Source organism: Ixodes scapularis, unplaced genomic scaffold, assembly GCF_016920785.2.
Source record: "Ixodes scapularis isolate PalLabHiFi unplaced genomic scaffold, ASM1692078v2 ptg000178l_1__unscaffolded, whole genome shotgun sequence".
NCBI lineage: Eukaryota > Metazoa > Arthropoda > Arachnida > Ixodida > Ixodidae > Ixodes > Ixodes scapularis.
This window is the reverse complement of record NW_024609927.1, coordinates 1265788-1278165: the sequence shown is the minus strand read 5'-3', so window position 1 is coordinate 1278165 and position 12378 is coordinate 1265788. Positions and strand designations below refer to the sequence as shown.

Sequence of the window (12378 nt, the reverse complement as noted above, 5' to 3'; positions counted from 1 at the left end):
CCAACTGCCCGCCTGCTGGTTTCTTTTTGGCGTGATTTATCTGCACGCGAACTCTGGTAGCTCATAAGATACCGATGATCTATTGACGGGGAAAAAAAAAAGAAAAAAAAAAAACTTCCGTTAAAGGTGGAGCTTTACTTAGCTTCTTATTTTTTAAAGTCCTCTAGAAGAGAGTTCAATGAGCGTGCATTGCAGCATGTTGACACACGCCATGTTTAAAGGGGCGGTGCAACGATATTCAATTGGAATGTTTTTCACTTTACACGAGCTTACTGGCACTAGTGGGACTCAAGGACACTCGCACGCAACGGCACTAGCCAAGAAACTCCTTTGTTGCGCTGTAATTTCGAGGACAAAACCGAGCGTTTTCATTCAATCTCTCCTTCGAAAAACCTGATGACGTAGCTGGGCGGTAGCAGTACCGCCCAGTGACGATATTTGAATGCGGCTCATAGATTGGACCCGAGCACTGCGTGGGCACTCGATTTGAGCTCGTGATAATCTATAGCACGAGAAGCATTCGGGTAGTGCCCTGTGTCCAATCGCTGCAATTACGAAAACAGCCGAACCATAACAATGTCTGGAACGTAGCGCCTGTCCTGCGCCTTGCCAACCCCAGCGCATGGCTATGATCAACATTGGCGGCATATAATCGGCTCCAGATCACGTGGCCGTTTGTTCTGGCTGCGAGTTGCGGGGGTGAACTTTTCTCGTTTTTCTTTATTTTTTTCTGCGACTTCGATTGCGTGTGGTGAAAAACGAACGGGTATTTTACAGGTCATTAACGTCAGGGATCCGTTCTAAGCGGTATTTGCGCGAAATACAAAAATCGTTGCGTCGCCCCTTTAAAATGATACTAATGTCCCTCGAAAACACTTTTCTAAAGGCTGATGCTCCACGACGGCCATGAACAATAACAATATAATACTGTGTCTTAATTGCTATTACAGCACTTGTCACTCCTAAAAAAATATTGCATATATACCCCTGTATAAAACAGGATATGGCAGTCAACTTGAGATAAAATAGGTGTGAATAAATCTAAAATTAGGTCGTTCGGAACACGTGACAAATGGCGTTTTCGGCAGTACATGTTTCGGTAATACAAATGGACATAGATTAGGGTTGGACCGATTTCCTTCCAATGTTTAAGACTTGTACATTAAATGAGTTTTTTTTGCATATCCGTGGTACTTCTTTACCAATATCATCTTTCTTTTAAAGACACATCTTTTGAAATATGGGCTCTATGGAAGGAAATGCACGAGCACTCTCTATCACTATTACGTTTCTACATCTGAAACTTGCAACAGTTAATGATTGGTATATTTTGAAAGTACGCGCAGAACTTGGTAAATTATAGTGCTCGACGTTCGTTTGTAAGGCGTGCATTAAAATATAAGAAAAAGACGAAATGGGCAAATACTATTTCGCAGTACCAGTTCACCGCCTCTAGGTGTCATCACAAGGTATCCAAACTTCAATATATGCTTGTTCGCATATCGCGGCCATTTACATTTTTATCACAAGGTTTGAATCTGTAGCCAAGAATGCATGTTCGTAAGACACAAAACGGCAATATCAACAAATTTTATCAGTTGAGAAATAATGGTACTGTAAACAAGATAGAATATTATCCCGCATACAAATTAGCAGATTCTGACTTTGATAAACCTTGCTAAGATTCTAGAAAGTACGAAGAAATATAATAGAAAGTTTATTCTTATTTTTATGGCCTTTTGTGTCGTTTGTTGAGTTGTGATCAATGTTGAAGACCTACTTGTTGCAGAGAAAATTTCTGGCGTGGCGCTTATTCGGTACTTGACATACAGACGCCTTTAAGTAGCTGTAGTGCATGAGCGCTGCAATCACTAACCTCCGCTCTCTCTTCCTTTTATTTAAACGCTTCACATCATTTATGCTGTCGCAAGACAGGTTATATTGTTCTATAGACGTCAATATTATGATGAGAATGTAATTTTTCAGCTAATTCATTATCACCCATTTTAGCGGCTGATCATCTCTGTGAGGTAACAGCAAGTAAGCTGTTGAAATTCAAATATGACTCTAGGAATGGAGGTGAATAGAACCCTTTCCCGAGAAGTGCGCTACAAAATGTGTTGCACGATTGACGGAACACTTCCCAGGTCTCTTTTCTTCGGATTAATTTATTTTTGATGTATTGAAATAAGAGCAGTATCTGACAATAATTTTCGGTGTCTTAAATCAACAATGAGGCAACTCTAAGATTCCACTATAGTTTTTACTCCCACCATGATTGTTGTCCGTTGACACTAATGATAAGGAGCGAAAATCGCAACTCGTACAGATTTCTCGCGCTTGTCTATCGTTCTTGGAAGTGTAGCAATCAGTGTTAGAAAATAAAATTAACCGAGATGCTCAGCGCTGCCCTGTCACGTCCTTCCATGACCAGGTAAGAGAGCGGCTTTCAATGCGGCCGTTGCTGTCCCCTAGGAGATATGGGGCTTTTTTAAGTCGCGTGGGGGAGCGACCACACTACCTTGCCCAACACTGCCCGACACACCTGAAAGAGTTAATCACCGACCACTGTCATGGAAAGTTTGCTCCAATATACGTATCCAAATCAACTGTAGTGCTCCGAATACAATATGTCCCGGCTTACGAAAACTAAACGCATGTCTAAAGAAATTCGTTTTTTGAGGAGACAAATAGCAGAAAATGTTGCGCATACGGCCGTCCGGACAGGCGGCCTTATGGTTTGTGGGTCAAATTACTCAGAAACATTCCCAACTCAACCCGGTATGAAAGACGCCAAAACGATGAGGTAGATGTGCCTTTCAGGAGGAACCAAAGGTTCCATGAAGCGATTTTCAAATGCAATTTCATCAACCGCACGTCGTAAAATGTGTGAAAAATCCCAAAAGTGAAGAACCCAAGAAATTGTTTCGCTATAAAACTTTTAAGAAAACGCGGACTCTTTTATAATTTGTTTCCTTTAAAACCTCTCTGCCCTTTCACTGCGATGCAATTGCGGTGCGAAAGCACGTCACCTAAATCTATCGTGCGGCGAACGAAGCAAGAAGAAAATAAGACTGCACATATGTGCAGTCTGGTGTGGCGTAGTGTGTACATCATGCCTAGAGCCACTAAATAAGGTGCGCTTAGAGTATCGGCACTCCGTTCCCCTACATTCTTGTGGGCGCCGCCATTTTGGCTCGTATGCAGAGCAGACGCAACTGCCGATCGCCATGATTCGAAAGTGCGACTTCCTAAGCATTAGATTCGGTGTTAGGAAGGTCATGTAATATTGCTTTGCTCTGCCGCGAACTGTCTAAACATTTGTGGAGGACAGAAAAGCGTTTCCTATGATTTCAGATAATGCTTCAGATAACTGGCAACCATGATTTTAAGACACAATATGGCCAAGTGTCGTTACTCTGAAGCGTAGCTTATTTAGTGGCACTAATCATGCCATTCTAGTGTGCTGTGGTGTGCACATCAGACCAGCCTAGTGTGTTTTGGTGTGCAGACCACACTAGGATGGTGCGACGGTCACACCAAACCAGCCTGACGTGTTCTGGGGGCAAACCAGAATACGTTAGGCTGGTTTGGTGTGCGCACCAGAACACACCAGGCGGGCCTGATGTGTGCGCCAGAACAAAACAGACCGGCCTGATGTTAACGCCAGAAAACACTAGTGCACACCAAACCGGTCTGGTGGATTTTTCAATAGGCATGCTCTGTCAACCCAATTAATGGTCTGCTGAGAGGTCACCCGCGAGTGTTGCATGCCTGCCGCGATTTCTGCTATCTACTGAAAAAGATGCCATTGGTGGTGATTGTCGGCGAGATGGAAGCTCATCGTTCCGCGTAGAGCAATATCCTTAACTGAATTCTCTACGTGCGTCGTGATGCTAATCGTGCACGTTCTAGAAGGGAGGATTCATTTACTCGTGCGGCAATAGTGCGGCGCCACCCTCAAGTCAGCAAAAACGCTCGTGCCGTCATGTTTCTTTATTTTGACTACAGCTCCGGTTTCTTAGCATGTGAGTTCTCGAACGTCCCGGGGAGTTCTTATTTTGCGTATTTCACGCGTGTGCTCAAGTTCAGGGTATTACTGGTGCATACTGTATTTAAAGGCACATAGGAAGCCTGCGAACTGTGACCCGTATTCATCACCCGAGAAAATTCATTACCACAAAATATTATGACAACCAAAATATTACGTCAATTTGAAGCCGTGAACTTTTTTAAAACCAATTTTAGAGACGCAATCAACTGCTCTTCAGCGAACGGTAAGCGGGTTAACTCTTAGTCAAAGAACACTGGCGCAGCACCCTTGTGCCGTTACGTCGCCGCGTTATGGCTGATGATCAGTGTTGCCATTCTTCTAGCAGATAGTTTTGGTTTTGCCACAGACGCCTGAAATTAAACGTTGAGCCGTGATAGTTATAAGACTACACGCACAATCGCGAAAAATATGCGTGCCTTGCAATTTAGGGGTACTCTTTTAGCTGAAAGCATTTGTGATCCCATGTTAGTAAAACAATATTGACCGGAGTTGCCCTTGAAGTTTTGTGAGATGACACATTAGTCACAAAATAAATTCGTAAGAAAAAAAAACATCTTTACGTCGTGAGACATATTAGAGCGATTCCTGAAATATACAACTATCTCTCAGAGTCGAAATCTCGAAATAAAAACATGCGTAGGAATCGTCCCTTATTAAAAACAACCTCGCGTCAAATATTGTTATAAAAATATTGTTTGCTAGCACAGCTTATTTAAGGACATACGCGACATTTGCTAGCAGTTTTTTGAGCGGATTTTAGTGTTCCTCTAAGACAGCTCAAGTGTGAGCGTACGTTCGCAAAATGAAGCCAGATTCTAAAGTTGTTCGTGCAGGTGTACACGACTGGGCTACTGTGAAACAAGATTGAACGATTTTAGCCTCGTTCACGTGACTTGGGCGAAGGCGACATGAAAAAAGTAGTAATATCCAAGGAACAACTTTTGAAAATAAACGGCAAGTTCTAAGATATTGCCGCGCGCAAGGCTGAGAAAGCAACGCTCGGTCGCGGTCCTCCAGAAAGCTCCCGTTTATTCATGTACCGCCCGTAACTTCTATCATTTATCCTGCTTTTGTTTTCTAGAAAGCGCGTGTTCATTCTCGCCCCGATCACGCGACGCTCGAACCGCTTTCGCCGAATCTTCGAGATAGCGACGCACTCTAGATAAGAGGCCGCCCGCGACCTTGTCGAGTCAGTCTCGCCCCAGCGCTCGATTCTGCTGACACGCCGACTTCGACGCCCGCGACGCTCTGCTTTCTTCTGTTTCCTTCTTTATTTTTGGCACAAGTTCGCCACATTAAACGTTTATTTATTTCTGTTTATTTCTTGTTTATTGGTCACGAATCACCACCCGTGACATTCTGGTGGAGGTGCTGGGTAACGCATGCCCCTGCCGCGTACCCCTCCGAGGTCCCGCAGTACAAGTCCGGACCCAGCCTCCCGAGGACCCGACGAAGACCAGATCGAGACCCGGTCAAGTCGCCGCATCCGAGGTCTACCCCCGGAACACGCACTTCTGCCGCCCAGGACCAAGCAGCCAACAAAGCCAACGATGGCCAACCAGTCGCCGACGCCCGCCGCTCCTGCCATCGTCTACCTGCCCGCCGCTCCCCGTATGCCGACACCCTTCCACGGCGAGATCCACGAGGATGTCGAAGACTGGATCAAGCACTACGAGCGTGTGGCGCGCCACAACGGATGGACTGCGGAGCAGTGCCTCCAGAACCTCTACTTTTCGCTGGAGGGTACTGCGAGGCATTGGTTCGAGAATCACGAGGCTTCACTTACGTCGTGGGACATCTGTGTGGCCGAGTTGCAGCGGACGTTCGCCACCCTACACCGACGGGAGAAGGCAGAAGATCTCCTCCGAATTCGAACGCAGGGCCCCGACGAAAGCGTCACAAGCTTCGTAGAAGATGTCCTCCGCCTGAGCGCCCGTGCCGACCCACGAGGCACAGACGACAAGAAGCTGCGGGTCCTCATGCGCGGGGTGAGAGACGACATCTTTGGAGGCCTCGTGCGCAACCCGCCGGGCACCGTCGAAGCCTTCGTCACCGAGGCGACAAACATCGAGCGCGCCCTCCAAGCGCGCGCTTCCCACTACCAGCGACATCCAAGTCCAAGTGTCGCTGCAACCGCGCTGCTTGGCGGCGAGAACGCTCCTGGTACGGACATCCGCGAAATTATCCGGGAGGTCGTCCGGGAGGAACTCCGCCAGTTGCTGCCAGCCGCAAGTCGTCCAGCGACACTCTCCATTGCCGAGGCTGTGCGCGAAGAAGTGCATCGGGCGCTCCAACCAGAGGTTCCTGTCACCACGGTGGCACCGGAGGAACCGATGTTGAGCTACGCCGCAATGGCCCGACGACCGCCGCAAGCCCGCCGCCAAGCCACGTCGCCACCCCGAAGAGACGCCCCAACGCCGCATTACCCCCGACGACAGGAAGATCAGGCGCACGTTCACCCAGACCGACCTGCGCCGAGGAAGACAGACGTCTGGAGGACGGCCGACCGACGCCCGCTGTGTTACCACTGCGGGGAAGCTGACCATGTGTACCGCCGATGCCCATACCGACGACTCGGGCTGCGCGGATTCCACCCAAGCGACCCGCGTCCCAGGTATGGTGAACGCCCTCGGGAGATCGACGAGTACTTGCGACGACCCCAGTCCCCCGAGCCTGCGTCCCGCCGAGAGTTCCGATCGCCTTCACCACGACGTCCAGCTTCGCCGATGCACCGACCCCGACGTGAAAGCCTGTCGCCCCTTGCTCCACGCCGGGGAAACTAGGCGCGGCAACCCCTGGAGGTGGAGTTGCCGAAGACGACCGACGCCAAGATCCTCCACGAACGTCGGAGGGCCCCCACTCGAACGCTACCGGAGACCGAAACGACGCTCCTGAAACGGTATCCAACAACCTAAACGTCATCATCGACGGCCACGACGCATCGGCACTCGTGGACACCGGAGCAGACTACTCAGTTTTGAGTGGGAGGCTCTCCCGCCGCCTTCGAAAAGTCACGACGCCGTGGGATGGACCTCAAATACGAACCGCCGGTGGGCACCTCATCACACCAATCGGGCGATGCACCGCTCGCGTCGAGATCCACGGTGAGACGTGCCCTGTAAAGTTCGTCGTTCTGCAAGACTGTTCGAGGGACGTTATCCTCGGAATGGACTTCCTCTGCGAGTATGGTGCCGTCATCGACCTCGGAGCAAACCGGTTGACGCTGCGAAAGCCTGTTTCACCACCGGAGGAACCCAAAGCGACGTCATCTGCGGTCCGAGTCCTCGCCAGCCACGTTAACTTACCGCCGCGGTCGAGTGTTTTCGTACCCGTCGGGATCACCGAAGATTTCTGCGGCGAAGTTCTGCTCGAAGGAAGCCTCCAGTTGCTTCTGGGAAGAGGAATAGGCGTCGCAAGAGGAGTTGCTGAACTTTAGGATGGCCGCACTGTGGTCCTCGTCACGAACTTCCGAAACGAAGCGCAACACCTCACAAAAGGTGCAGCCGTGGGCCAGGTCGAGGAACTCCAAAACTCCGCCGCTGTCGCCGCCATTACTGACGAATTCTCGCCACCTCAGCAAGACAGTGCGTCGCCAGCGCAGCTCGACATTGACCCTAAACTCCCGGGCCCGAAACGACGACAGTTGATTAACCTTCTCGCCGAATACCGCGACTCCTTTGCCACGTCGTCGAAGGTGCGCCAAACCACCGTTGCAAAGCACCGCATCGTTACCGAGGACGACGCGCGCCCTGTGCATCGATCGCCATACAGAGTCTCCGTTAAGGAAAGGCAGGCGATCCAGGAGCAAGTTCAAGAAATGCTGAACGACGACATAATTCAACCTTCAAGCAGTCCTTGGGCCTCTCCAGTCGTACTGGTTAAGAAGAAAGACGGGACGCTTAGGTTCTGTGTAGACTACCGGCAGCTGAACACGGTGACGAAGAAAGACGTCTACCCACTCCCCCGCATCGACGACACTCTAGACCGGCTGCGCCACTCTCGATATTTCTCATCAATGGACCTGAAGAGCGGCTACTGGCAGATCGAAGTCGACGAAAGGGACCGAGAAAAGACAGCCTTCGTCACGCCGGATGGACTGTACGAGTTCAAAGTGATGCCCTTCGGACTGTGCACGGCGCCAGCAACTTTCCAACGTGTCATGGACACCGTACTGGCAGGACTGAAGTGGCAGAGCTGTCTCGTCTACCTCGACGACGTCGTCGTGTTTTCCAGCGACTTCGACGGGCACTTGCGACGACTCCGAGCAGTTCTCCAAGCCATACGGACCGCCGGACTCACCCTGAAGCCGTCAAAGTGTCGGTTCGCTTATGACGAACTGAAGTTCCTCGGCCACGTGGTTAGTAACGAAGGCGTCCGCCCAGACCCCGAGAAGACTCGTGCCGTCGCAGCATTTCCAGCGCCAAGAGACAAGAAGGCCGTCCGAAGGTTCCTTGGGCTATGTGCCTACTATCGGCGCTTCGTTCGAGATTTCGCAAGAATTTCCGCACCGCTCACACACCTCACGAAGGACGCCGAGAAGTTCGAATGGGCCGATGAACAGCAGCAGGCATTTGACGAGCTGAAGCGACGACTGCAGACTCCTCCTGTTCTTGGACATTTCGACCAGGATGCGGAAACCGAGATTCACACGGACGCAAGTAACGCAGGGCTTGGCGCGGTTTTGGTTCAAGTACAAGAAGGCACCGAGCGAGTCATCGCCTACGCAAGTCGGACATTGACCAAGGCGGAGAGAAATTACTCCTCGACTGAAAAAGAATGCCTTGCGGTCGTCTGGGCAATCACGAAGTTTCGTCCGTACTTATACGGGAGCCCGTTCCGGGTAGTCGCGGACCACCACTCGCTCTGCTGGCTTGCGAACCTCAAGGACCCGTCAGGACGCCTCGCGCGGTGGAGTCTCCGACTACAAGAGTTCAACATGACCGTCGTCTACAAGTCAGACCGCAAGCACAGCGACGCCGACTGCCTGTCCAGAGCTCCCGTCGCAACACCTTCCGGCAGCAGCGACGACGATGACGACGAGTGTTTTCTGGGCGCAGTGAACATCGACGACATGGCCCGGCGTCAACGAGACGATCCTGAGCTGCGCGCACTAATAGAGCACCTGGAAGGGCGCGGGAGTACCGTGCCACGTGTTTTTTCACGAGCGCTGCCGACCTTCGCCATTAGACAAGGTGTACTCTACAAAGAGAACTTCGGGAACAACAACTCGCCATGGCTGCTGGTAATCCTTACCGACCTTCGGGAGGAGATCTTTCAAGCCTGCCACGACGACCCGACGTCCGGACACCTTGGTTACAGCCGGACCCTGGCACGTATTCGTGAAAAGTATTACTGGCCCAAGCTCCCCAAAACCGTCCACCTGTACACGCGATCATGTCATGAATGCCAGCGACGAAAGAAACCTCCGACGAGGCCGGCCGTACTCTTGCAGTCAATTCCTCCGCCAACAGCACCCTTCCAGCAGATCGGAATGGATCTACTTGGCCCTTTTCCGCCGTCGACGTCGGGAAATCGCTGGATCATCGTCGCCACAGATTATCTCACGCGGTATGCCGAAACGAAAGCCCTTCCTTCCGGAACTGCTGTGGAAGTTGCCAAGTTTTTCATTGAATCCATCGTCCTCCGGCACGGCGCTCCCGAAGTCCTGATCTCAGACCGTGGATCATCATTCATGGCCCAGCTGACGCAAGAAGTCCTTCGTCTCAGCCACACCAGCCATCGCCACACCACGGCGTACCACCCGCAGACCAACGGGCTAACGGAGAGACTCAACAAGACCATCGCCGACATGATCTCCATGTACGTCGACGTGGAGCACAAGACATGGGACGAGGTGCTGCCGTACGTCACATTTGCCTACAACACGGCCGTGCAAGAGACCACCGGAATGACACCCTTTCAGCTGGTGCATGGGCGCAAGGTAACGACAATGCTGGACGCTATGTTACCCCACGAAGTGGCTGTCGACGCAAGTGACGACGCCCAGGTGGTTGCCCAAAGGGCAGAAGAAGTCCGTCAGCTCGCCAGACTTCGGATTCAGGCTCAACAACGTGTCGACACTGGCCGCTACAACCTTCGTCGTCGGGACGTCCACTTCCAGCCCGGAGACAGGGTGTGGGTGTGGACACCGATTCGCCGCCGCGGTCTCAGCGAGAAGCTCCTGAAACGTTACTTTGGACCCTACAAAGTGCTTCGTCGACTCGGGGATCTGAACTACGAGGTGATGCCCGACGGAACACGAACATCGTCACGCCGCCCACCACGACCTGAGGTCGTCCACGTCGTGCGCCTGAAGCCGTACTACGCTCGATAGGACTGTGGACCTTTTGTGCTCCAAAAGACTCTTTAGTTTATCGTTCTTTTTTATTTTGATTTGTTTTACACTGCATCGGGGCGATGCACTTTTAAAGGGGGGAGTAATGCCGCGCGCAAGGCTGAGAAAGCAACGCTCGGTCGCGGTCCTCCAGAAAGCTCCCGTTTATTCATGTACCGCCCGTAACTTCTATCATTTATCCTGCTTTTGTTTTCTAGAAAGTGCGTGTTCATTCTCGCCCCGATCACGCGACGCTCGAACCGCTTTCGCCGAATCTTCGAGATAGCGACGCACTCTAGATAAGAGGCCGCCCGCGACCTTGTCGAGTCAGTCTCGCCCCAGCGCTCGATTCTGCTGACACGCCGACTTCGACGCCCGCGACGCTCTGCTTTCTTCTGTTTCCTTCTTTATTTTTGGCACAAGTTCGCCACATTAAACGTTTATTTATTTCTGTTTATTTCTTGTTTATTGGTCACGAATCACCACCCGTGACAATATAACCATTTTTCCAATACGGTGCAAGTATTTAAAATGATTGCAATCTGCTACATTGGCACATGATCTGTAAGCCGCAGCTGAAAACGCGATGCAGACATAAAACAATTCCACAAAGAAACATTCGTTCCCAAGAAAATTGTAGTTTCTCTTGCTTCCGTGCAAACTGAAGTCTAAACAGATATCAGTGACAACCATCAAGTAAAAGTGTAAAAGTATTCGGAAGAAATTTGCTGCGATGCGATGTCCCACGTCATTTGACCGCAGCCTTTTACAGAGTCTGAGATATTAACAGTGAAATTCAGCGCAATATCGAATAAAAGCTTGGCATGCCTTAGACTAAACAATAAAATAAAATGGAAGGACGTGCGTCAGTTCCGAAATAATGACTTACTCAAGAAGGTATGCCAAGTGGTCGTACGCGGGGCCTCTGCGTGGAGCATAGAGGCCGATTCCGAGGAAGAGATTTCCGTTAAGGTCCATGGCTCCCAATCTGTTGTTTTCCTGAAGAGTCCTCAGACTCTACGGCAGCACAGTGAAACAAGGTTACGCTGGTTAATACCCCGCATATCTTTGCCGATGCACGAAAAACCTAACGCTTTTTTTTTTCTGTTTAGGCGGCAAGATAACTAAGGAAGACAATAGGGAGTTTTTGTAGAAGGTTTCCGCTGTCCCGCAACGCTTTCCGCAACCCCCTATTAGATCTGGGACTCTGAAGGCAAGGCTAGAGCCCCGCAAGTGTACCAGTGGCGTCTCCGTTGCGGAGAGCGTTGCGGAGGTGGAAAAACAGTCTACAAAAACTTCCTAATATGGCCTAAAAGTCACCCAAAACGTGTCCCTACACGCACGAAAGGCGTGTAGGGACACGCACTGTCCGACCCAAAACTGTCCGATCCGACGTGCCAACCAACTTTCGGCAAGATGGCTGCTCAGACTCGCCGCAGTCGACAGCTCGAGATGCATATACTCCCGGAAGCGTCGTCGGCGTCGCGGCGTCGTTTCCTACAGCTCCGCCCGATTTCGGGTTACACTGTACTGGATGTATGGATGGACGCAAATGGCTGTATGTATAACGAGCAGTAGCTTGCGCCACCTAGCCTAGAAACCTAAAATACTTACATCGTCCTTCCTGGTTTTTCTGACTTTAAAACAGAGTTTTATTTTAATTATATTCCAGTAAAGTGTGCGTGTCTTGAGATTTTATATGAAGTTACGTTTCTGCTCAACATCATTTTAGCACGGTGCACCGCTGCGGACCTTAGGGGCCATCCCAGCAGAGCGAGCACTGCGGTCAAATCAAGTGACGGCGCACCCCACGCATTGCTGTGCCTGTCTCGAGATTCATGTGACACTCACAGGGCACCGGAATAGCTCGAAGGTCCACAGCTGTCCATCGTAAGGTGTAATGGAGAATATTCGGGTTTGGATGGCCTCGATCGGTCCCAGAAGGCCAGCTTGCCATGTGCGCGAAATCAGGAGCTCGTTTTGTGCGCAA

At 50.7% G+C, this 12378-nt stretch overlaps 1 pseudogene; it reads right to left on the bottom strand.

The window, feature by feature from the left end:
* Positions 1–11345, bottom strand: part of LOC120842859 — a 66186-nt pseudogene extending 54841 nt beyond the window's left edge.
* Positions 11346–12378: the final 1033 nt, after the last annotated feature.